The sequence below is a fragment of the Ischnura elegans genome, chromosome 9, assembly GCF_921293095.1.
Source record: "Ischnura elegans chromosome 9, ioIscEleg1.1, whole genome shotgun sequence".
NCBI lineage: Eukaryota > Metazoa > Arthropoda > Insecta > Odonata > Coenagrionidae > Ischnura > Ischnura elegans.
Genome location: NC_060254.1, coordinates 45447588 through 45475199, shown reverse-complemented (window position 1 = coordinate 45475199; position 27612 = coordinate 45447588). Strand labels below are relative to the sequence as shown.

General features: G+C 40.3%; 1 non-coding gene across 1 annotated transcript; it reads right to left on the bottom strand.

Moving 5' to 3' along the window:
• Nucleotides 1-3361: 3361 nt before the first annotated feature.
• Nucleotides 3362-3480, bottom strand: LOC124166151. Its single transcript, XR_006866418.1, has one exon. It is a non-coding gene; the product is annotated as a U5 spliceosomal RNA (small nuclear RNA).
• Between the last annotated feature and the right edge of the window lie 24132 nt (nt 3481-27612).

The following is a 27612-nucleotide window of genomic DNA, read 5'->3' as shown; positions in this document are numbered from 1 at the left end:
GTGACAATGGTTCCCACAAGAAAGAAAATAATTTGACTCCACCGGAACGTAAACCCAGGGTGACCGTAATATTAACGCAGGACGCGCGACTCATGAGAATAACATAAATGAATGAGATGAGCATGAGAATAAAATAAAATGGTAAACTTCCACACAATTTTATTTACAAAGTACCGACCCGGTTTCGACTCGTAGTGTCATTATCAAGGTCATCATAATCTAATACAACTCTAATAATCAATCATAACTCTACGCAATCTGCTATGTTGCTTGCTGATTACAAATGATTACTCGCGGAAAAAAGCCTATGGGAAAGAAAGACTTGGCTCTTTTTCCTACAATATGTGTGTAGTTTCACAAAATATCTTCGGCATTCAGATACAGAGCATTAATTTCGCGGTTTCTCCTTGTGAGAGGGAAATAGGAACAAACATGTCGGGAGAGATGTGTAAGTTGAATAGGGTAGTTTCCTTCATCAAAGAAAACGAAATGCAATGATTGCGATTCCTTACGCACCATTAGTGTATTCATAATATACAAATTATTTGGTTTTAGAAATCCCAGTTTAGACGAATGGCAATGGTCAATTTTAACCTCTTTTGAAAAAGGCCAGATTGGCGCCAATGTGATTCCGCTCCACTTGACATCACAGGGACCTAGTTTCGAGTAGTTTGCGTCGTATCAGCGCTCAAGCCTCGCCCCAAGGTCACCTCACAAGGCGGCAGGGGGAACTAGAAATACGTCACACGGACTTTTTCCCATCATTCCTACTTAGCCGTTGCGCTTGAAAATTTTCACTTCTCGTTTAATCGCGAAAAATAGATATCGTCATTTAAAAATTTAAAAGCGTGGAATACGTACTCCAGGAGTAATAAACCTTTCGATTTAGGCAATAAAAAAATAATAGGAAACCACCTTATTGCGATGGGTCGAGGTGGGTGCAATTTTTCCGAGGTGTCGGCCGTTCCAGGGATGGTCGTTATTTGCCGCTGTGGCATCGGATCGAAAGGGGAGAGAGGCGACTCGAAAAATCAACCTTCGAGAGAGAGAGGAGATTTGAGGACCGGGTGGAGTAGGGTGGGCATGCGGCTAATGAGCACTGGAGCGGCTGGCGTGCGTGAGGGAAAGAAAGGTTGCGGAATTGAGGAACGCGGCCGGAGGAACAAATGGTTTTGTTGCGAAGGAGATAATTTAGTTTAAAATGTAGTAGTAGTACACAGTGGCGCAGCGAGTGGGGGTTTGGGGGATAAACCCCCCCCCCCCAGAGCTCGGAGAAATTTTTAAGTTTAATCCATTTTACTTAATTGGATTGATATTACTAATAAAATAGTGTAAGGATTAATAAATTATCCCTCAGAAAGCCGTAAAACTCACCATTTTGAACCATTCATCTTAAAATTCCGCAATTTATTAATCTCGCATCTATTGCTTATCCTGGTGGGTATTCCATACCCCACGCACCTCGGTATTAGTTGCATATAAACCCCCCCCCCCCAGGCTCAATTCCTGGCTGCGCCCCTGATGGTACAATACGGTAGTACCGATTACATTCAGTTTTGTAATTACTTGTTATGGGGCGACAAGAATCTTAAGCTAGGTTCGCAACACTGAACTGTAAACATTAGAATGCTGATATACCCTTCCCTAGTGAGCTTAAGAAATTGCGCAAAGCTTTCATTAACCTGAATAATCTTGAAAAAAGCTGGACTTCTCTGTATCTAAATGTATAAAAACTGGACTCACAATTTTATAATGGGAAGTAGGCGATAAATACCCATGAAAAAATGTTTGAAGGAAATTTATTTCTGTAGTTTTTTAACATTTTAATTTTGGTCAAAACTTTTTCGCTGAATATTTAAGTGAAGAAAAGCTACGGTTATTGATGCAAGTAAATTTTTAATGCATATCAATGTTAATAACATCTGATCCTGGAAAATCCGTCACACAATTGATAAACTAATATGTGATGGAGAAGTTCGATACTTACTGTAGCATGAACAAAGGATAATTTCTCTGTAAAACTTGTTTGAACCATCCGAAAAATGGTCAAAGAAAGTTCGCCTAGCGTGCCACGTACCCAGAAACCACACACGAGACATCCTTATGTCAGAATCTACTTTGTCAAACATTCGGCATGTCAGTCATGGCTGACCGTTTTTGCGCTTCCGTCATCATGCAACGCGATTGCGCCAAGGGGAGTGTAAATACACTGGGGGGGGGGGGGGGTAAATAACTGGTTCCGAGTGCTGAGCGCAGTGTGGCGGGGATACTAGGGTAGGAAAGCCGCGCCTACTTTGACCAAAACAATGATAATCCAATAAGAGTCAATGCTAACTATTTGGTGAAATATTCGGTCATGATCGTTGCTACGTTAAAATAAACTATCGCAAACGAACACAGTAAACCTTTTATTATCATTATGAGAAGGCTTCGTGAAAATATGCCTCGAATATGTTTTCCCAAGGAAAAATTATTGTCAATCACCACGGTTCGGCTGCAAAACTAGCTTAGCCGAAAATAACATTTTAAAATTATAAAATATCCATTCGCCTACACTTCTACTGGTAAGGAGTAAGATTACAACCAGTGGAAATCTTACGATAGCAGACCGATCGCAATAATAGCATGAAAGTATGTTCACGACGATATATGGACATATTTAAATAGATAAAAGGTCGTAGCACTTTTCCATAAGAATTTTTAATTCGTACAACGGGTTTCGGCTCACTGAGCCATCATATGGCACAAGTGAGCCGAAACGCGTTTTACGCATTTAAAATTCTTTTGGAAAAGTGCTATGATCTTTTATTTATTTAAATATGTCTAACTTCCGCCAATTGAAGCCTGAATCTGTTGATACATGGAAAGTTTAATATACACAGTAGTATGGCAAACGATCGGAAAACTCCTACGGTATTCAAGAAGTAATTGCTGCATTTTCCTTTTATAAATCAGAGATGAAATAAGGAATAGAATACTTGATTATATACGTACACTGCTTGAGACTAAGCCCGAAAATGGTCAAACCAAGATGGCGGAATTCTGTCTATGCTTAAAACTCGAAAACAGCGCCTGCAGTGTATTTACAACCTCCTTGGATTGCGCCGATCGGCACAAACCTCCCATGCACGAAACTACCGCGCGATCACGCCGAGCCGTCGCGCATCGTGCAACCATGTGTAACAAAACTCACCTCCCGCTTCTTATTTTGTGTTACCCTGGGGTACAGAAATACACTTAATTAAGAAATAACATGCACCAAAATCACTTTTTACAATTTATATTCAAAATGTCGTAAAGAAGACTAATTGGGCCCAATTTACAATCTGAAATTATACAAATATATTGCGTAATTTCCCTTTTTGTTCCAATGTGCACAATCAAAAATTGTCTATACTTACAACTGAACTCCCGCCACGGAAATCTTTGGTAAAAGGTGAAAGATTTATACGAACTGACTTCAAGAGTTCTGCCGTATCTCTTCCTCCGCGATTTTTCTCTCTCGTAGGCGCCTCCTTTTTCTTTGCGTCCTTTTCTTCTTTCTGCCGATCTTTATAGAACACGTCTCTCTATTAGCTCTCTCAATACACCACTATGTTAGCTTTTCTCCCGATCACGTCTAGAACACGTCTTTAGAACACGTCTATCTCTTAGTTCTCTCCATACAGGACTATATTAGTTTTTCTTTCCGCGTCCCTCACTACCATTATTGCCTCCTCACTACGATTGTTAATTTTAATTTATTTATTTAAACAAACAACATGGCGGTTTGTTTACACATGGATGCGTGGTTTTTGGAACCCAAAATTTAGGACAGGAAAGATGCGTTGAGTGATGACAGAGAGAAGATGATAAAGTCGGAAAAATATCTTTCCGAATTTTGGAGGAAGCGTCCACGTAGTGGTGCAGTAAGCTCAGATAGATTTCCGAGTGGTCCTCTGCGTCGATTCGTCTTAGTGATGACAGTTTCGCTGGCGTTCCAGCAGGTCTGAAGTGTCGCATATGCTGAAATCAGCTTTTGTTTGCTTCTATCGAACTTTCGTCGATTTTCCGCAATGTCTCTCTTCTTTTCTTTCCCCGTCTTAGGCTGCCCCTGCCTAAATTTGAAGACACCACTCGGTCCATTTATATCTATACCAAACATTGTTTTTTCGGTCTTAGTATATACCGCTGTGTATGGGCCATGGGCACGCGGTTCTCAGCCTTTCTGAGCAGGTCGGCTCCTTAACTCCCGGAAGAGACTATTCAACCAGCCGACTACTCAGGACGCACTTGGCCAAAACCAAGCCCTTATATAACACCGGGAAAATCTTAAATCCGACACTTAAAAACCTGAAAACGCGTGCTGCAACGCCGGCAAAATTGCCGTCACGAAGATGAATCAACGCGAAGAACAACCCGAAAACCTAGCTGCGCCTATCTTTTCCGATTTCTCTCCATTTTCCTTTGAGAGTTCAGTGTTTGTGAAGCCGAATTTTTACTGGTTTCTTGCCTTTCGTCCCTTTTTTTCCGCGATTCTTTGGAGCCCACACTCCCTCTCTTCAACCCCTCCACGGAGATTATTCTGAAACAACGGAAGTTTTCGGATTCATCCGGGAAAACTTTTGCCCCGCCATTCACTCGAACAAATGATTCCAAGAGGAGAGGATTCATAATTATGACCCTGATGAAGTGGGTGATATGAGGCCAAGAATGATCTACGCCTGCCAATTTTAGGTCCCTTAAAAGTAATATTCCCACCCTCGGTGAAAAAGAAAAGGAGTTGAAGTGTGGGGGAACAGTGACTATGGAAAGAGGGAGAAGCAGAGGGATTAATAAAAGAGGGGAAATTTTTGTCGGGACTGCAGTGCGTCCCTTTTTTTCTCTGGAAATCTACCCGGGGATGATATATATCTCTCCGACTGACTCCTTTATTTTCCAACAATGACCCGAGCTTTAAATCATTCGTTTGAGAGGACTGCAATATCAAGGATTTTTGTCAAGGATCTAATGGACCTTTTTTTGGACCCTAGAGGGAGATAGATAAATCTGGAAAGGTATAGGGTGTTAAATCCACATATACGCTTTGTATAAAAGAGAGTAGAGTAGATGGAATAGGTTTTTAAAAAATAACTTCAAAGATAAATTCATTAAGTATTTACTTAGCTTGATCAGTGGAAAGGTAGTGGGCGTTTAAGTCATATAGATAGCAGAGTCCTCTGGATTGTTGATAATACACTACAAAGACCCTATGAGGTAGTAGTGTAGAGAACTGCCATCCAGAGGACTCTGATAGATAGGGTATATATAATAGGACAGAGTAGATTGAATAGGATTTTTTTATAGACTCAATAACCCATTACAGTTTATAAAGTATTTAATTACCTTTCTCAATGTTTACCTTTGGAATCTCGCAGACCTTTATGTGCTCTGGTGACAATGTCTATCGTATTATCTCAAACGTAAGAAAAAATGTTTGCTTTATAGGCATTACCAAATATGATCTTCGAGCTGTGCTCATTCGACTATTGGTAAAAGATGGGTTTTTGCTTTCTATATTTTCTGAAAATTGCTCATAATGGTTTCATAGACTCGTGGTAAAAACTTGACAAAATCTTGAAAAAAGTTCTTTTTGTCATAAGAATTATGAGAGCAATAAAATTTAGGCCAACAGATCACTCTTCGAGCCTTTAGTAAATGAATGCTGCAATTAATCTTAGTTACATGTAAATGGCGCCAGAGTCAGCTTATTAGGCTAGAAAATGCGTTATTTCAAAAATATAAGCATTGAATTATCAACATTTTGTGTCACCATATTTTTCTATTAAAAAATCAAAGGAGGTCAACTGAACGTTTTCAGAGAAATATTTATTGCAAAGTTGAATTCCGATAGGACTTCCTTCGAAGTAGGGTTGAGTTGGAAGATGAAGAAACGAAGAATATGCGTGAAGTTAAAAAGTATGGTAGTATCCTCAACCTAGACAGCATCTAAATTACATCCTTGCTACTGCGCTGGCTATCAAAGACTTGAGGTAAGCTTGACAAGTGATTATTAAGAGGACGAATCGCTTTCTTTAAACCGGTCATATTATGCCTTTTATCGTGGCACTTAACCCATTCATTACTTACGCTATCATCTTGGAATGTACAGGGTATATGAAATAGTGCTTTTTCCACAAATTCCTGTATTTGAAACATAAGTCTTATATCTGAGAAAATACTGGTGCGAAGTTTTCCAAAATGAGTTGTATGTTTAATGCGAGCAAGAGCCTGCTTATTCTTTCTATCATAAAAAAAATCAGAATGATGACGTAAATCTTAAATGAAGCCTTTGTTGTGACAAAAGACCGATTGTGTAGGAGTGACATAAGCAGAGATGCTAAGTGAGCAGTAATTCTCGTATATTCGCTCCTGAATATCATTGTGAGCAGGGATAGGAAATATAACCTTCCTCCTTAACATGCTGTAGAAGACTTATTTAATCCCCATCTTATCACGATAGCCAACATTCGATATCAACCCTTAATACAAAGTATGACCATAAGGCGGCATTCCTATTCAAATTTAAAAAAGACTCACGAATGTGAATGAACGCTTTATAGCTCTTAAATTCCCGTCAAGCATTCAAGTAAAATAAAAATAAACATTTTTATTCACCATGCTACTCGCCTATCATATGAATTCGCAATCATGCATATGCGCCTTCTTAAGTATCTATGTGTTGAGAGAGTGTTTGTAAACATATGAAATGTATTTCTGAAAGTTACTTTTTACTATTTCCACTTCCATTGAATTAGGCTGGGAGCCACTAGAAACTCTAAGGCTGGGCGCTAGGCTTAGATTGGTTGAACAATTGAGAATAGAAATCTTTGGGAGCGACACGGAGAACATCATATTACAATTAGAGCCCCACAAAATTTTCAGGTCCGACGGAAGCGATAAATTAAGAGGGATATTTTGCCGAACGGATAGATATGGGAATTTGTTAATCCCCGAACAATAAAGGGCTTCAATAAATGCTAGTCAGTATTTTGTTTTGAGAATTTGCTTTTTATGTGTGGACGGCTGGTGTCCCAACACCCCCTACAATACGCCTTATTAGGCGCCTTGCTGGGTAAATGTAGACTTTCATTCTTATTTGAGTTAAGTTAGACAAGTGACCCTTACGAGCACGAATTGCTTTATCTCTACCGGTTGTAATATGTCTTTAATAGGGTGGTTTCCTATTACTTTTTTATTGCCTAAATAGAAGGATTATTACTCGACGGCTAAGTATAAATGCTGGGAAAACTCCGTCTGACGTCATTCTGGTTCCCGGCCTCCCCGTGTGAGATGACCTTGGGGCGAGGATATTGTGCGCCGCTGCGATTCTCGCTGCTAGCAGGTAGCAGAGTACCCTGCTAGCAGGTAGCGCTTGGCTTAAATAAGGATTATTAATACCTTATCAAACGAAAGAAACTCTCCGACTTTAGGCAGTTTTTATAGGTGATTACTAAGAGATGTTTCCCTGAAGTATGTGCCTCATGCATGCATTGGTAATCTCAGACGATGTAAAACTCCTATCTACTCGTATAGAAACTAGGTCCCTGTGACGTCACGTGGAGTGGCATCTCATGGGCGTCAATCTGGCCTTTCTCAAATGCAGTTAAAATTGACCATTGACATTCGTCTAAACTGGGAATTCTAAAACCAAATAATTTTTTATATTATGAATACTCTAATGGTGGGTAACGAATCGCAATCAATGCCTTTCGTTTTCTTTGATGAAGGAAACTACCCTATTTTATATTATGAATTTTATTGACTTAAAAAAACATACACTGCTATTTCAACATCCCCGTTGGTGGCCCAGAGACGATGACGAAGAAGCTAGGTGAGAGGGGAGGGGGGTCATGGCATTCCCCGGCGAGGGAAAGGCTTATCGCGGGGCACGGAGAACAAGGGGCGTGGGAGGAGAGAAGTTGATTGATTGGCACGTAGCGGAAGTTTAAGGGGGAGGAGGTCGGCACATGCATAATTAGGCAAGTGGAGTAGCTGAGGAGGGCTCGCGGGAGATGAGCATCTTGGCGAGAAAATGGAGGCGGCGCGAAACAGGGCCATTCCCGTAGCCATGGAGAGCGGATGATAGTTTGATCGTTGCCAGGAGACTTGGTTAATATTGAGTAAACGCATTGGAGGAACTTGGATTGAACTATGCTGTAATTAAACCACAACCGATTCGGGCTAACGGAATTTTATAAAATGATATTTCGCGTGAAGATATTGCTTCAAACTTCCTGTTCTTTAAGCTTCCATGACATTTCATCTTTACATGACGCGTCGTTGAAAATATATACACGTTTCGAAAGAAAATATTGAAGAAACCACTTCAGTGAGCCGTGTAAGATAGACGCAGTGAAAAGTTGGCATGCACTTAATCACTACAGTTTTTTCGTCTCCATTATAGCGTATGGCCCCTTTTAATGCAGTAACAAGCGGGAATCGCTGTACCTAATGCATCACGTAATGACATAAAATTTTTTCCACAGTTATCCCTCGTGGTACTTGTATTACTACTATATATGCACCATCGAGGTTAAGAGCATAAGGGGAGCACTTATTGGCTCATAATAACTTAAATGCCATACAATTTGCCTTAGAGAAATCTTTAGAGTGAGAATAGATCAAATTTCTCTGGAACATAACCAAAATAAGGATGATAGTGTTTTCTATAGAGGGGCATTAGAGCTATCACAGTGTTTTTTTAAATAATCAATTTCATGATTGACTCGTGGCTTGTGCTTTGATGGAAGGAATGGTATTAATTAGTCTGGTTCATATTAGGTCTATTTGGGGCTTTATTAGTTGTTTAGTGGTATATGCCATGAAAAAGTGTCGATACTGCTGACAGAAGTTTCCACCGAACTGGCATTATTTTCATGAGTGGTATTTCACCTCAAGGGGGATTAGTTACTGAAAAAGTGACATTATTGAGGATTAGTTTGGAAACAGTTATTTGTTTTGCCAAAACGGATCCGCAAAAATCTTTCCTGAGTTTGGCATCGGGGGATTTTACATCAAAGGCTCGTCATTACCCACCTTACTACACTAACTTCCAGCACGATGCTTTGTGCGCGTTTACTTGGATCCAGCAGGGTAATACGCAAGGATAATTCTTTCAAGGCCGACTACGAAAGCGTGTCACGTTTTAACGGAGCAGAACAAGATTAAGTAAGCGATCGTAGTCGAGGAGAAGCCGCCCCTAAAAGGAAAGGTACCTACACTGAGGGTTGCCTGGTTTGTCTCTCCCACAAGCAGCATCAGATGACAACGGAGTGGTCGTAAAAGCTATACGGATGGCCTTTGTGTTCCTTTTGGGACGTAGGATTACACACTCCTCGTGTTCGGGTAGAACACCCGCGACAAACCACAGAAGCTTCGAAAAGTCCAATGGAATACATAGCGAAGGCATCAGTCTGTCCCGTTTAAGCATGATTTTCATTGTACCTTTGTCGCATTTTAATCGGTTTCCTAAGATGCCCGCGATGCGACGACTATATAACAGTTAAATTAGGAACAGTATTGAAAAGTGAATACTTTGATAAATCCTGTCATCACAAAAATAAATTTTACTGAACAGCCCTTGTTGTAGATTTTTCTCTGTGAAAATGGGATCAATTTTACTTTTTAAATACGTTAAGCCAGGGAGAAAGAGAAAAGGAGTCAGAAAGACGTAATATTTGGATCCATGCAGCTCAATATTCAGTATAGGGATAGGGAGGCGGCTTGGTCGGAGGCCGGGGGAGTTACCCTCCAGGAGTAGTGGGAGTCCGAGAAAAATTACCATTTTATCTAGTGGAAATTGGATATCCCTTATATTTGAACCCTATCTGAATCCTCCACTGGATACATATGATGCTTATAACCTATCGATAACCTCCTTACAATAGCCACTTAATATAACACTTCCCGGGATTAAAATATCTTTTCTCTAAACATAAATACGGTGCAACGGAAACGATAATGCCATATGAGATCGCTCAAAAGCAAGGATAGCAGTGGCGTAGCAAGGAATTTGGTTCGGGGGGTGTGCAAAACCAGGGTGGAAAATTTTTGAAAAAGAGGGTACTAGGTAGAGGGTTTTAAACTAATTTTAACACTTTTCATAATCGAAATTCATTAGTTAAAGAATTATTTAGTAAATTCATTATTTTTCAATATTTTGTTTTCTTTTATGGAGGAAAATAATTGTGTTTTTATATTTCGGGGGGGTTGCGGACCCTTCGGACCCCCCCAATTGGCTAGGGTAGGTCTTATTCTCTCTTGATTTTTCCGGCGTACAGCGTCTTGGAAGGCTACGCAGATTTCAACCAACCTGCCAACCGGCTGGCGGCAGCAATGTCAACAATCACCCGGTGGGAAACTCGAGTAGACTTCCAAGAAAACTCTTTTTATTTGTTGCAGCTTAAAAATAAAAAAAATATTGCATTTAGCTTTGATAAAAAACACAAGACGCAGCAATCCCGAGCTATCTGTGATAGTTGCTTTTCATTATCATAGGTGCATTATCGAATATCTGCAATAGAGGCTTAGAAAATATTTGCTAAAAATTCTTATTGTTTTCCAGAGAAACGAAATAATCTCACTACCATATATGGGGCTTTCAAAGGATCGGGTGGAGGGTAGAGGGGTCCCTTCACCCGAAAAAATGGAAAATGAAGAAAAGATGAAGTTCGGCAGACTCAATTGGTTAATTAAATTATGGGAGACGGCATGGCCGAGGCATATATATTATTATTATAACTTATATATTATTATTTGTATATACCACTTAAACATGAAATGAGATATTTTGGGGAGCCCTCATTAAAAATGAGTTAACCAAATGTTTCATTGATCTTGGCCTGCCGTACAATGATCGATCAATCATCTAAAGTAATTACCCCTGTTGGTACAAGGGCGGTACGAGCTCGACAAGCTGTCTCGCTTAACTTAATTTAACAAGTATATCCTAAGTGTACTGACAGTCACGATCACCTCTTGTCACCGAGATTTTGCTCTACATCGGTTCCAAAGCAATTTTTGGAGTAGCTAATAGCATAGTGCGAAATAACTCACTTTGTAACGTTCCACAAAGCTTTATTATTCCGACTCCGGGTTTCAACTACTAGATAGTCATTGTGAAAGTGACCAAATGGTTCACTGCGAGCCCCTTAATTGATCATTATTGATTACCTTAATGATAACTATCTATTACTTGAAACACAGGGTCAGAATAATAAAGCTCTGTGGAACATAACAAAGTGAGTTATTTCGTTCTATAGATATGTGGTTCCACCAAGTAAAGCCTCTTGATATATATATTTCTAAAAGTAATCCCCTCTCGGGTGATTATAGGGGAGAGTTCCCGATCCTCCCCTAAAAAAATGATGCGCCTTCGCTCGAAGTCAGTTTACTAGACGACTAAATCCTTCCGTCAACTGATTTCCTAGGTTTCCCCACCATGACTTCCCACAGCTTGTCGTCATTCCCCTTGTCACCCGTCTCTTCTAGCTGTCTCCTGTCATTTCAGGGTTCCTTGACACTTTGGGGTCTCCATATGCCTCACCCCTATCCGTCCACCCCAGTAATCTACCCTCCCAAGCCTGCCCCAGTGGCTGGGAGGCACGCAGCTCGGAATTTTCTTGTGGCACGGAAGCCGCTGTAGACACGTCTATGATTGCACCCTTCCATACATCCTACCATTGGTCAGGTTCACCGCATCCCTTGTTATTGCCGTGTACCAAACGATTCAGAAAAGGGGTTTAGCGTAGCGTAACTCAGATGTTCGGGATCTTCGCACCTCGGAGGCAGTCAAAGCAAGGAAGTACACAGCCATTATTGAGTGAAATCCATTTAACTCTCATAAATGAGATACATGTTATAGGTTTGGCTTACTCGTCGAAGTACATGGTGCGACGATGGTCTCGGGTGGGCAGTGGTGGACAAGAAGTCTCGCGCAGGGCGCGGTCAAGTCAGCGTCTTCGACAGGGCGTTGGCCTAAAACAAACGGGCGACGGCGAGCGTGTCAGCGAGACGGCGAAAAGAGCTGAAGAAGATGGGGCGCGAATCTTGAGAATTGCGCTTTTATAACCTCCACGCCCGTGGATCTTTCTAGAATGTTCGGCGGTCGTCAGGGTGGTGGAAAGGAAAAACTGCATCGTATTCCCATGTCCTTTTGAATGTCAACGTCTTTTTTAATATAATTCATTACCCAAGATTAGCAAGGCGAGTGGACGTCAGAGGCGGCCGCTCTTTGTCAAAGCGGAACTTGGGGTCATCTCAGGTGAGTAGCGCTGACCACACTTAAGAAAGAGAGTAAAAAATTAACGTGGAGACGGAGAAACGGCAAAGCGAGATTGGGGGGAAAGCAGACGGCCCCTCTATTTGTGAGAACGTACGGTCCGTATTTCGGGAAGTGAGATCATTTAAGAGAGTGTCGTGTGGGAAAAATATGGCTCGAAAAGACGTTGAGAGCAGCTGACTGTTATAAAGTGAATATGGTATATGGTTTAAGACCAATAGTAACTAGTCGGAACTCGACATTATGAAGCCATCAAATCACCCAACCTCCAAAGAGAAGTTTATGACGCACAAACAAACGAGACTGAGAACAATAAATGAAATTAGCCTCACTTACGCATCGACCTATTCATGACGCATCAAGACTCTAAGCGAATGAATTATACCCCATAATCAAATTATAGCCAAAATAATAAAGCATATGAATCGATTACTATTTGGATTGAAATAGCAATTACGCGTAAAATAATATGGGTGGATTTTTTCCATTTTTGAGACGCAGGGTTATCAAAGAATCAACCTTATGAGCGTTCTCCACGATTTAACTATGTGAGCTTCGGTTTAAGCAACTAATTGTCTGTGCCGTTCTCAAGATTACTACGATTGAACTTCTTAGATAATCATGTTCTGTTTCCCGCTTAATGATATGAAAGTTGAAATATTCTAAGCAGCCTCTGTGAGATTGCCAGTCATAGATATCTAAAAATTATCGCCATAATACTTCATAATCCATTTCTGTTGACGTTTCAATGCACGCGATATTTATCTTCAACAGGTAAAGCCGTCACGACCTTTAATGCCTCGAGCGTCGAAACGTTGGCGTGAGTGCAGTGCTTGACCCGCTGGAGAACTGAAATATCCTTCGTCGGCAGCGTTTCCGAGGAAGCATCGAATCAACTTTCATTGAAGGTTATTCAATTGAAACTTAGCACTATTCCTTAGTCTACATTTACTGCATAGTGTGTTTGTGAGGAAATCGGGGAAACAGTGGGAATGAAACTTGAGCGGAAGAAATGAAGGGAAGTTGAGGACGCTGAAGAGGAAAGGGATACGGAGGCGCAGTGTGGAAAATTAAGGATTACAACAAATTGGCGCCGGCGCCCTTTGCTACAAACAAGGGGCTCGCCTAAATTGCTCATGCGGTCGGGCAAAGTTTTATTTGACCTCGTTTTCTCGGGACTTGAATTGTTAAATCGTGGCGCAATGCAACGGCTGAAACTTTTTGAGGGTCTTGCGCAGCGCGAGTGTCATTTGAAAGGCTCTCGCCCCTCTCTCTAACCCCTCCTCCCTCTAGCGTTCTTCAACGGTTTTCGAGCTCCTTCCCGTAATTTCCTGGGTACGCTGATCTCAGTCTTGAGGTGGCTGAAGTGGTAATTGTTGGCCTCCGAGAGCTTCTGTTTTTTTTACCGCTCCTCAAATGAAATTCTAAGAATATTTTACTTATGAGGACAGATTATTTACCAGTTGGGCTCATTAATCTCACATTTGCAGTGCCGCAATTACAATATAGTTTACATTTTTGAATTCTTTGAGACATACTGTGGCTCAGTAATGGTCTTTATTGTTAGAAATAAAATGAAAATGTTTTTTGTGATATTTTTATCCAGTAAACGTCGCTTAATTTTTTAAAGAGCTATTTTTATTATATTTTCGCAATGCATCTAAATTAAAAGAAATTCATTCATTTATTTATGTCATGTTATGAGACAACGTGTCCAGGGGCTGAATCCAGGATTTTTTCTGGGGGGGCAGAAGGGTCTGACAGGCTAACGATCTTCTCATACTTGCGGTAAAAAAACAATATGCAACAATTAATGTACGCAATATTCTCTTTATTTCAACACGAAAGTTGTTAATATGAAATTAAATGGTTTAGGCTCCGTAATATTCAAAACAAAACGAACTTAATGATAACATTATAAAAAATTTTGTCTTTAATAAAGCTTCTAGGGGAGGCATGTCCCCCCCTGATCCTCCTCTAAATCCGCCTATGAACGTGTTATAATCATATTTCATTCTTAGTAAACTATTCCATAAATTGTAACTTTTTTCTCAGTTATCCTAGTCTTTGGCAAATTTAAACATACGCATGATATTTGTTAGCAATCCTCAGAATAGTAACGCGACCGCTTCAAAGCTGAAGGAATGTTTCTGCTCCTCTATGTTCTCGATTTCACTGCTTTAAAATGTATGCTACGTTAGGTCAAGATTTGGACTATCAATTTTCACGTCCGGGGATAGGTTATTCTTTCTCGTGGTTTTAATATCGTAGTTAAGAGCTGTGTGGAGAGATTCAGAAGGTAAAAAAATTTCGAAATGCAAAAAAAAGCAATCGAATACGTTTGCAATTAGTGGAGAGCGCTGAGTTTTTCATTACCAAGGTCACCTTTCTTTTTGTTTATTCAATTCTGAATTTTTTTTTCGCGGGTGCGAAAAAGTGTGCGAGAGAGATTATATTCGTCCTGGCCTGGGCTGTCTGCTGCAAAACATTTACGACGCAGCTTAATTTCGACGTTCATTTGTTGCGAGGGAACAAGTTCAAAGTTACGAGCTGGACCGGGGAGAAACCGACTCGGCACACTCGGACTCAGACGGCCTTAATTATTCTCTCACCCAAAAACTCGGGCGGGAGCCTTCATTTACGGATCGCAAATGTTTTTTTTGAAGTTTGGCCTTCAAAAAATAAACGTATGTGCAACTGAAGAAAAGCAACAAAAAATCAATTTAAGAAAATATTAATGATAACAATGACGGCACGAAAATAAGGACTCGCGCACCTAACCCGTTTCCATATTTTTTAACCGGCCTGGGAATTTAAGTAAAAAAATTTGAAAAATATTTCTTTATTGAGAGAATAATCATTCTTGCAGTAGTCCTAGGCATTCATTCTAGACAATTTTTCGTATAATATCCGTGTTATTTACGTTAGTACTGTAACTTACAAACAATTATGTAACAACAGTATGAATATACTCATGAGGATAAATATGAGAAAAAAATGCTATAATTATGTAATTAAAAACAGTTAATATCCACGAATAGGTTTGCGAAATTGAATAAAATTATGATTGAATTCTTTCAAATCTCATCAAGTATTTATTTAACCAATAGTATCTCATGTTTTATCCATTCTTCTGTTGAACATTGTTCATTTTTCATATCATTTGAGCTTAAAATAAAAGTAGGTAAAAATATAATACATTATGTTTGCCACGTACCTTAGTTCTTTTATTGCAATGTAATGAGATATATAACAAATATTAAATGCTTACAAGCTGTATTTTTCGATGCATTAATGGAAGGAATGAGTTTCGATACTGGCTACTATGTTTCGTGCTAGATTATATGACGTTAAATTAATTTATTTTCTAATGCTCCATGACACCTCTAATCTATTTTATCCTGTGAACCCGTGCAATGGACGTAAAGTCAGTACTCTCATATTAAATTTTCGCTCAAAGGAGGAAATCAGGGAGAAGGAAATTAAATCTGAATATAATTATCAAGCCATGTTCGCGAATAATATGTAGGCCATTGTATTTTCTCCACGTGGTGTGTGAATTAAAGATCTCGAGAAATCCGTGCCAACTGCAGCCGGGCTGTTTTGTTTGCGCACGTGTGACTCCCGCGTATTTATCCTTACATGTTATTCAAGGCATTCTCGCTCGTGTCGGGTGAGCTGCGGAATAAAATGTTTCGGTGTCATGACAGTTTCCAGGAAGATGGAAATTTAGGTATTTTCTATGGATCTTAATGTAATGCTTTAGATATTTCATTGGTATTGCAGTATCTAACTACCGATATATTAGGGTGATACTTCGAGGAGATCTGATGACAAAAGTTTTGGATTCTTCATCCTCATGAAGAAATAAGAAAAGAACGAGTAATCTAAATTGTTCAACTAAATATTTTTCCTATGCAGCGATTACAAAAAATATGTGCACCAAAAATATGAATATATTCATATGATGTGAAAAAATAATGCTATAGCTAAATAGGGAAGGCAATAAATTTCCATGAATAAGCACGCTGAATGGAAGGAAGTTATTATTGAAAATTATTCATTTTTTACCCCTTTTGATGACATATTGACTGGCCTATATTTACCCAACGGGTTATCTGTTGGACAATAAATGGGTTCATTCACTCTAACCCGAAAATTGAAATTCATTTATGGAAATGGGAAGATGGAAGGGAAAGATAACCTACAGCGATGAACATTCTCACCCATTCAGTAAATCACTCGCAAGTTTAAAACAAGAAAACGTAAAAGTCACCGTCCACTTTTCATGAGTTGGTGACATCATTCGTGTTTTGGTACATTTATTCGTTCAGGAAATGCCTTTCACTAAGAGAAGGAATCGGTCGCAATATGTAACAACGACGAGACCCAAGCACAAGACCGGGGAGTACTAGAAACGCGGTGGCACGCTAATAATAAGCTGGTGACGTCATTTGAGTTTTGGTACATGTATTCCTTCAGGACGAGCCTATCACAAAAGAAATCGGTGGCAAGATGTAAACAACAACAAACCGCACTAGACCCATTCACAAGACCGAGGAGTAGAAGAATCGCGTGGTAGTAATGAGTCGGTTACGTCATCGACTTATCTGTGAAAGGATCAAGGCCGTCCTATTTCCGCGGCGATTAGCTCGAGAAATACCAAAGATAAGGATGTGAATACGGATAGGTGCGGGTCTCTTTATTTTACAAGCTCTATCACAATCGGCAATGAAATAAAGTTGGAGAACGGGCCCATTGAGGGAGGAAGATGTGAAGAGTGACGTCATTCCGAGGGTAAGGGGATGAAGAACATCCAGCGAAACGGAGGAGAGATGGTGAGGGGAGGCTTTTGAGGGTTCAGGAAGAGGGGGAAGAGAGGGGTAGAGGACGTGTGGTGGTGGAGAGAGAGATAGTGGAGGGGAAGGTGCTTGTGAGAATGGAGGAGGTTTGACGCTGCGTTTCGGAGGTGCAGGAGAACGAGAGCGCAGGGAGGTTAGGGGAAGGGAGAAAGTTCGATACGTAGTGATGCTTTTCGTATCGGAAAACAGATCTTGTATCGATTCTTCAGCGGCTATCATATGAGCCCGCCTTTTCCTTGTGATGAATTTGGTATCGATAAACATATTTTGCATCGAATCTTCTGTGATTGATTAAAAGCTCACATTCTGTTGCGAGGCGTTTCGTATCGATAAACAAACGTTCTATCTAATATGCAGCGTTTTATTTATGAGCTTACATTTTGCCTGATCCATCACGTATCAAAAAACGTATCTAGTATGGAATCTTGAAACCAATTTAAGATCTCGCGTATTTTATAATTCATTTTGCGTGTAAAAACATATTCGTTTAAAATCTTTAGCGACTAATTAGTGAGCTCACGTTTTGCTACGATGCATTTCGTATCGAAAAATATATGTTGTGCGAAGTCTTCAGCGACTAGTATTAGTGAACTTACGTTTTGATACGTTGCATTTCGTATCGAAAAATTTATCTTGTATAGAAAACTCAACCACTAATTATTAAGCTCACGTTTCGTTGCGAAGAATTTCGTATTGAATAACATATCTTGTGTGGAATATAGATACAGTGACTTATTTAAGAGGTAACGTTTTTTTGCAATGCATTTCGTATCTAAAAATATATCTTGTATCGAATCTATGGGGACTAATTAAAGGGTTCACATTTTCTTGCGGTGGATTTCGTTTCCATAAACATATCTTGTATCCAATCTTAAGCGACTAATTAATGAGTTCACGTTAGGTCAGCATTTTATGAGGACTCATCGCTCCCTCTATACCGTTAGCATTTTATCTTTTTTTGTTGTCTTCGTACTCTTTTACAACATATGTAATCTAAACTTTTCAAGGCATGTTTGGCAGGCGTTTGTCAACTTTAGCCTTTGTTTCAATTGAAACATTAAGAAGATAAGTGTTTAAAATTTGACATTCAGATAAATATTGACCGCTTTCTGCTTTTTTCTTTCGCCGTGAAAAATGTAAGATTATAGCATACGACATAAAGACGTGGTATCCACCGAAAAACGGCCGGTCAACCTGAAGACCGTGGCAGGGTACCAGGGTAGGGTAGCTAGCGAAACTGTTGTCCAAAATACAACAGACGCGGAAGAAAACCCGAGAAAAAGTCAGATATCACATTAACTTGTTGCTGTACTTCATTGATTGGTGATACAAATATTGGACTTTCACTACTCAATTTTCTGGGGATTGACTTAGAATGCAGGAATTTGTAATACAGGCTGTTTTGTTGAAGTTGGTCAAAGAAATTGAAAAAAATGGTGTCGAGTTGCATAAATATTAAAATAAATAAAATTTTGGTAAGTCATCACTCATGTAAATAAATTCCGTAATTGAATTTAAATTTGTTAAGTTCCATGGAAACGACACCTCTGTCCGCAATGGAATTTTGAAGAGGAATTAGATTAAAAATGAATACATTGAATTGCCCACATTCTGTGACCACCTGTGCTGATTTTACAAGCAAAATAGTGGACTCGTTGAATAGTTTACCTTTTTAAGTGATTTTGGTAGAGGTTAACTAATAAAAACATCCGTTTTTTATGTCTGTCTATCTTACACCTACTTTTCGAGATGTTCGCGGAGAAAAATCAGAGGCCCTTTACTCTTCCACACGTAAGTTGATGACGTGACTAACATACACCAAACGATCACCTTCTCTTGTACCCAATGCACGAACATTGCATTGAACGATTCTCCAGTTTTTCCAGCCTTTATATCAACTCACCAACCTGTCTGTTTGTCTGTTTGTTTGTCTGTTTGTCTGGTACAAATCTTGTAACTCAAATTTGACTCACTTCCTGTGAAGCAAAAACGCTGAAATTTTGCACACTTCTTCATTTCCGATGACAATACATGAAAATATAACTTTTTCTCTCCAACCCCCCTTTAACCACCCCCCAGTCAACCTATAGCCCCCCAAAACACGTTTTTGATCTAAGAAGTTCCAAATGGTCGATTTTCGTGTTTTGCGACCACAGTAAAAGTTATCCACTTTAGGCATATCCACATAGTAGGCATTTAAAAGCATAGGGATGGCATTTTGAAACATAGGGGGCTTACCATTCACTGAAAATTTAATAAATATAGTGACTTTTTTAATACGTCACTTTTGGTTTTTCGGGGTCACTGAGTTTTTTTGCTTTGTGTCATATATAAACGTTGCTCATCCCCTGTAATCTAAATATAAAGGCTGGTTTAAAAAAAAAAATTTTTTTATAAGAGCTTATTAGATGTGTTGTAACCAGGAATGGCATGTGAAGCGAAACGAAGATGCTTCGTTTCGACCCGGACGGAAACGAAAATTCGAGGATTATGGTTTAGTTTCACGAAAATTAAAATTACCAAGGAGTTTAGTTTCGACCCGGGACAAAACTTTTCTCCCAAAACGAAACTAAATCAATCGAAACCACGCTGTACATATTTGAGTTTCGACTCACTACGTTTGACACACGTGTAAAGAGGTTGAAACATCGAGCTTAAAATCGAATGGCCAGTTTGTGTTCACCGTTCTTCTGTTAGTGGTAAGAATATTAGTGCCCTCTGCTTCATTCAACCATACTTCGAGCTCGCTGTGTTGGTCAAAACTAACTGTTCGCAGGTGAAGCACGTGGTCCCTCCGATGCAAAACATTATCTACGTTTCGTGTCGTCTCAGAGTTTTAGTTTAGTTTCGACCCGAAGTAGTTTTGATTCCGATTTCGTTTCGACGCTGAGTTAAGCTTAAATGTTTTAATCCAGTTCCTTTCGTTTCAACATTTCCCTCTTGGGAACGAAACAGTTGAAATTTTACTGGTTTCCACTTTCGTTTAGTGTCTACTGCCATCCCCGGTTGTTGTTGTTGTAATGGTACACATAGGTTGTAATCAGATACATTTTCTTGTGCCTCGTTCACATTACGATTGTCGGAGCGATCGTCCGAACGACAGTTGGCCGAACTAGCCGTGTGAGTGCATGTCCTGACAATAGTTGACGTAGTTCCGAACGTTGCCACTTTACGATGGTTAGGCACTGGGAGACCGGAAACGGAGCGACAAGAGAAAGACGAAAAGCTCGTGAAGCTCTATTTTTTTCATGGATTTTTCCTAGAAAGAAAGAATATGGGCGGAAGAAAATTTATTCGGTAAATACACGTTGAACACAGTAATATCTTGACCCTGCATACTTCAACAGCTTTGCTAACCGTCAATTCTCGTTCACTTTAGATGTCAGCACTAGAGGGCAGCACAGTTTTTAACAATCGTCGTGTGAATGCACGATAGTTCCGACAATGGCTGGAACAATCGTAATGGAATGAGGCATTGGTGATTTAATTGGGATATCAACTACTCAGAATCACAGCTGCGGGGATATCGGGTTTCACTCGGGAACTGGAGAATTTAAGTATACCGGGACTAGCCACGGTGATAACTTTTACGGGAGTCACCCGCAATGCACTGGAGACTTTGGGGAGAGTGGAGGAGGGAAAAAGATAGTAAAGCGTGGTGCAGGAGAGGGAGAGAGAAGAGACCAGCGCCTCAACGCATTTCGGCCGCTTCACGATACATGCGAATGTTGGGGGGGGGGGCGCCCACAGAGCCCGGGGCCCTTGGTGATCGCCTACCGGGCGACCTGGCCAGACCACCCATGATTACAATCCTGATGATGATGACCGTGGCGAGCGATTGAACTTTGTGACAAACGCATTTTAATCATAGTGAAACAACGCGAGACGTGCACTGAGGCCAACTGGGTGGAGCGGCGAAATACTCATGCAAACCTCCACAAGAATTACTTTAGAAAATATTTTATTAAGAAGTTATATATTATTAAAAATGAATTTCCAATGTCGTTCACGGGGTTTGTGAGTGAAGTTATTGGCGTTGAAGGCCGTATAGTTGAAACCCTCGACATAAAGGCCTCATTGTGGTGTTTGCGATGGTAATTGAGGTAAGTAGATAAAAATAAATTAAATAAATCTCGGCACGCTCTACAAAACGCTCTTACGTGCTCAACCTGAACGTTATGGTTGTATAATACTTCAGAAAAATTCCTTCGGTATATTTGAAACGGGAGGGGGAAATTTTCACACGGTGGTATATTTTTTTGCACAAACTTATCCATTTAAGCTCGGTTAAAATTTGATTTTATTTATTAAACTCAATTTCCCTCGAAAACAGCAACCAAAGTGAGGCCTTGGCAGCGGGTGTTTAAACAACAACTAATAATAGACGATCACACTTATCCATATATATCCACTCCTTAGATGGGGCATTCATCGAGGCGGAACTCTAACCCACGACTTTTAGTGTGGTAGGCGAGGACTTGTCCTCGCTGCCACGATGGCGGACTATGATCATCGTATAACTAAATTATCGTATACGGTGGTTCTTTGCGAACTTCGTTTTTCTTTGAAGTCTTAATTTGTGAAGTATACATTTTTGTAATGCTAAATGAAAATTATTATAACATATCTGGCGCAAAATATTTGTGAGTTTAATGCAAATATTTAAAACACTTGTTTTTACTGTCTTATCCGTTTGAAAACCACCTCAATGCATAGATGCGGACTTCATTTTTCTTTGAAGCCGTAATTGTGACGTATTCTTAGTGCGAAATAAAAATCATAGCATATCTCACGCAAACTACCAGAGAATTTAATGCAAATCTTAAGAATAAGTTGTGTTTTGACAGCCTTATCCATTCGCAAACCACCTTAATGTATCGATGCGGAATTTTTCATCGAAGTCATAAGTGTTACACATTTATTCATATACAATAAAAATTATAAAGCGTATCGCGCACACGATACTAGAATTTAATGCAAGCCTAAAAAATGCATGTTTAGAGAGCCTTATCCGTTCGTAAACAAACTCAATGCATCGATACACGTGACACAGGATACCATCGACGTCGCATCGAACAGCTGAAAGCGCCATAAGCGTTTTCGCGAGTAGAGGGGGGGTTAATGGAGTGCAGGGGAGGGGCCATGGCGTGGGAGGGGAATGCGAGTGGGTGGAGGGAGAGAGGGGACCCACCTCCCCTCCCGTCCCTCCGAGAGCGGCGAGAGGGGGGAATGGCGTCGGAGGGGAAGGAGGAGGAGGGGAGGGAGGAGGAGGGGAGGGAGGAGATTTGGACTGGCAGAGTGGGAGAGCGCACAGTCGCGGCGTGGGAGGGGTGCCGGAGCGAGCCCCGGAAAAAGAGGAGGATCCGGGAGTGAGGGACCGGAGGAGAAGCGGCCCGGAGCTCGAACTGAACGTTCCAGCTCCGGGTGTATTTTGAACGGGGGGTTTTGACGCGCGAGCGAGAAGCCGGCACCAAGCGACGACCGCGTGGAGAGTTTTCGCGTTCCAGCGTCGTCGGGGAGTCTCTAATTCAAATTGCATCGCCGGGGGTGTCTTGCCTCTCTCTCCGGCCCATTAGCGGCGAATCGGAATGCCGACTGGAAAGGAATAGGATCCAAGAGCCCCGTAGGAGTTTTATGAAGCAGTTACTCCGGTTGAAACACTAGGATTTTCTTATCTTCATCACCCTTCGTGAAGGAGCCGAGAGAGAAGATAAAAAGTGTAGTTTTCCCTATTGTTTCAGTGTGAATGAGTGTGTCCATGTGTGTCTCTTGATTTCTTCTGAAAGGATATATTTGGAGAGTTCTTTGCTGGAAGACCTGTGCGGCAGGAGTCGTTTTATATATATATACAGCTGCTCGTGCACCCCCTCTTTCTTGACCTCCCTGTATCCTTGTCGCCTTGAAGGGCAAATCCGACCTCTCTCTCTTCCTCTCTCTAACCCCCGCTTCGGATTGTCAAGTCGCTGCCAGACCTGTCTCCCTCTCCGCTCTGATCCTGGTGTGATCAAGACCTCCTCAAAGGGCTTAGTGACATGTAGTGGTCGCTTAAAGTGTCCCAGGGAATAATATGGCTTTGACCGTCTCACGAAAGGGAGGCGAGGATAGAGATGGTAGCTGACCCGGCATACTGCATGTTTCATCTCTGACGCACACGAAAGAAATGTTGTTCTAGTGCCCGAAAATTTGTTTTCCAAAAGTCACCCGTCTTTTGGTAGATGTGCTTCGTTTAGTGTGGCCCGTTGGATGTCATGCCATCTCCCTTTTTTGTCTTCTGCCGGAAGGAGTAATAACTACGTCATTGTAGATAGGTCTATCGCGAAAGTATGAGGGAAGGGTTTTTCAAGATGGAATGCATTTCAAGCTGTGAATGACGGTGACTTTTACAACTGTTGACGTTACCCTGGGTTTGCTTTCTCGTTTCTACATAAGCGAAAGGTAGGACTTGCTTCGCCACATGCGTGACAGTCTTACCTATTCGACAGCGAAAGGAGCAAATCTTGTTGTCGGGTTTTCCCTTCGTAGTGTTCACTCCTGCCTTCAAACGAGCAGTCACTGCCATCTCCGTAACCGCGTGCGGTGAGCGCAAAGCCCTGCGCTGGAATGTGCTCTGTTGTAGAAGAGGGGGTGGAAAGGATATTATTCACTGCCGTAGTGCCAAGGAGACGAACAGAGAGGGAGTAATAGTAGTGACTTGACAGTGTGCGTGGACAGTATGAAACATTTAGCGGTGCACCCGCGTCTGACGTTTGTGCTAGCGGGTCGCGAGGATGAGAAAACTACGTGAATTAGTTCTGTGTGACACTAGGTTGTCGTGATTTTGTGGATTCGGTTTCCTCGGAGGATTTTTCAAGTGCGACAGGAGGAAGAGAAAGGGGACCTTAGAAAAAGTGTGCCGATCCGATTGTTCTGTGGTGCATTATAGAGGCTTCTTTGTTGTATCCCCACCACCTCTCACCTCCAGTATTTTTTTTATTTTAAGTTTCCACCACTATCCCCATTTTCACGCTTTTTACCTCTTGTGTAGAAAAGCTCTTTTCATTTGCGGGCCACGGGCGGAAAAAATATTAATAGTGCGCTCTGTTAGTATCCGAACATTTTATTTTTATCCTTCCTCCTTCTGTCTCTCTAGAGTAATATTTACTTCGTGAGACAGAGAGTGGTTTAGAAGGAAGGTAAAGGAAAATATTTATTCTAGTAACGCCTTTCACTAACATACATATATATGCAGAGAAAGTGTGATCTCAGTGTGTGACCAAGTTCGTTTCCTTTTGCTTTTATTTGTCCCGTAGCCACGCCTGTATTCCTCTTCTCTTTTCGGAGCCGAGAAAATTTTGTCGTGGATTTTTCTTTTCGACGAGCTGATCCCATCATACATTGCGGCGAAGGTTCGCCGGTCGCGGGGCGCCGTTTGTGGCGGTTACCGGCGACGCCGTGAGCCGATAGCTGGAGGAGGAACGAGCACGGTGAGTAAAAATTTTTTTTTCTCGAAAATATCACCCGAAAACCTTTTTATGCCTATCGTTTTTTTCATTCGTGAACCGATCGCTGCATTTTCCCTCCCATTGGGAATCCGAGAGTGTTCTGAGTGTGTGTGTGTGTGTGTGTGTGCAGTTCTCTTTGAAAAAAAAAATTATTACGCCCCCCTCTGGCATTATCGCCTATGAGTTTTCTCCCCGCGCGCGTCCTTGACCTCGTAGGATAATGCCTTTTGCGCCCTTCGATTTTGGATGCGCTGCGTATTTTATTCTGTCAGCTGGAAAAGACTTAACCTCGCGCCGCTCCGTACTCCGTTTGATGTTATTCGTGTGGGTGGGCAAGTGAGCAAGCACAATGACTGACTCGACGAAATTTCTGATTCAGCAACGGGTGAGTGACTGAGTACCACGTAGACCGACGCAAAGTCTTTTGTGGGAAGGAAGACAGATTTTGGGCTAAAAGCATGTTATATCTTTATTAAGTTCAAGATTTCTGTGTAATAAAATTATAGTATAGAACTCTTAAACGAGGGAACCCGCATTGAGGCTATCGGAAAACCGTTCTTATAACCGATGTTCGACTCTAAAAAACTAAAACGTCCATAATAATATTACAATTTAAGAGTTTAATGCATAGGTTTTTTCATGCAATGATGCTTCTTTAGGCAAAAAAATGCGACAGAATAAACACAATAGGAATAGGTTCGATTTATTTTAATTTTGAACTCTTAACTTTTGCTCGGTTTTCGTCTTTATGGGAAATTATCATAAGTATAGCGAGTTGCTAAGGTTTTCACCTGGTGAGAATTTGACACATTATTACATTAAAATTTACTGTATATTTTCCATAACAACATTAATTTTACTTCACCAATGTGATTTGCAGTAAAATTTAAATATAAGTGGAAAATTGTCAGTTAGGTTTGATTTACCATCAACAAGAAAATCTAATGAGTGAACTTAAAAATATTAATCTTCCCTCGCACACTTGGTAGCGGTATATGTATCCATCTTTTTACCCCCCATCGACATTTAAATGTTTTCTTTTATGTTCAGTGCAGAGTGGTCATTTTCATTTGTTTCGGGATACGGCTCTAGCTTACCTAAGGTAAAAATTTAATGAACAATGGGAGAAGATTTCATCTGTTTGCTAAGTTTCAATTTAAAACTCCATATTGTAATTTTTATGAATTAATTTTATTTGTATTTTCAACAATTTTTCAACATTCAGCATAGTAAAGTTGTTGTATCGATGGATCTTTATTGATATTCTTCGCGAATATATTTTTCATCGCCAGAAACAGATCCAAAATTTTCTCCTTAGTAATTTTTTGTACTATATATTATTCTTTCCAATATTTCAGCATGCTGGTATGCCATGCCATGCCATGCCATATCGGTAGCCAGTGTTAGATTACAGGCTACAATACGGTTACAAATGAAGGTGATTTTAACCTATGATGTCTTGTTTTCAATTAAATTACTGCCATTGAATACGTTTTTGTTTATTTTTTGTAAAAGAGTGCTCATTTTAAGATAATTAATGATGATGATAATTATGATTTTTTGTTCTATCATCACTAAGTCTTCCTTCATATGATTACCATTTGATCATTTGTAACTATGCTCTATTTGAAATTTATGGACATAGTGGTGGAGGAAAATTTTTGTAGAATATTACGATACCCTAATACACCTGCCCTTTGAGCCAATTAAGTTCTTTTTATTCATTATGTCTTGTAATATTGCATTTCGTCTTTTTAAACTTACCACTTGTCTAAAAATACTCCCATTCCCCAACCCAGCCATTTGCAATTGGAGTATTGGGGGATTTTACGAAATTTTGGTAATTTGCTCTTCTCCGGCAGATGGTATGAACAACAGCCTTCTTAAGATGGCACCCCTGTAAGACTTCCATAGGCTTACGTTTCGATGCCGGAGATAACCGCGGGCAAGTCGCCTCCTGAAATAATAGTACTTCTGTCTCCTTCATGCGGCAGACAACTCATTCTGTATTTATAAACCTTCAAAGTACTTTTCTAGGTGGTCTAATTTAAATTTCAGCAATAAATGCGTAGGCTTCACTCCCTATTGGAGTAATAGTCGGGTTGGTACACGACCAGTTCGTTGAAAATGACAAATGCGAAACTAATCGAGCAGTATTGGCACCCGTACTCTTTCATATTTTGCTTTAAAATATACAAAAAATTGTATATTATAAGACTTTTTTGTTATTGCGGACTCCTTGTCCGTCTCAAAATTAATTATCCCCAATCACTGCAATTTCTAAGCATCGAATGTTGTCCTGAGAAAATTGTATTCAATTGGTCAGTAATGGCGCAAATGTTTTTTCAAAACATTGATATGAAACGCTCGGACAATACCCTTGCAAATTAGCTGCAACGTGAGGTTCAAGCTTTATATTTAAATTGGAAGAATTGTGATAAAATATTTTTAGGCTGCTAGTTCTTTATTAAAAAAATGTGATGGTTGTATTTTTATCTTCTATTTACATTTTTTGGCATTTTATGGATTGATATTTTTTTATTTACGGCCTTACGAAAAGGTTTTCTTGCCTCCATGATATCTTATTTTCGATTACAACATATTTATTTGTTTATTTATCTTCACCTACCTGAAAATAATATATTTAAGGCCTTTGCATATAAAGGGATTCCAATAATAAAAAATGATGGACTGTCATCAACATCTATCCTCAGAATTGGGGCTATCTTCCACGGCGGGACACGTACCCGCAACCTTAGATTTGGCTGGCAAGAATTCTAGTGCTAATTTATGAACTAAGCCGGCCTCTACCGAGGCCGGCTTAGTTCATAAATTAGCACTAGAATTTGAATTTCCTCTTTATTCTGGCAATGCAAGATTTATCCTCTTCAATTTCATGATTTGTTGGAAATAGACTGCAAGCGCGGATAAAAATTGCTATGAGCGTTGTTTACGACCAGAATATTTA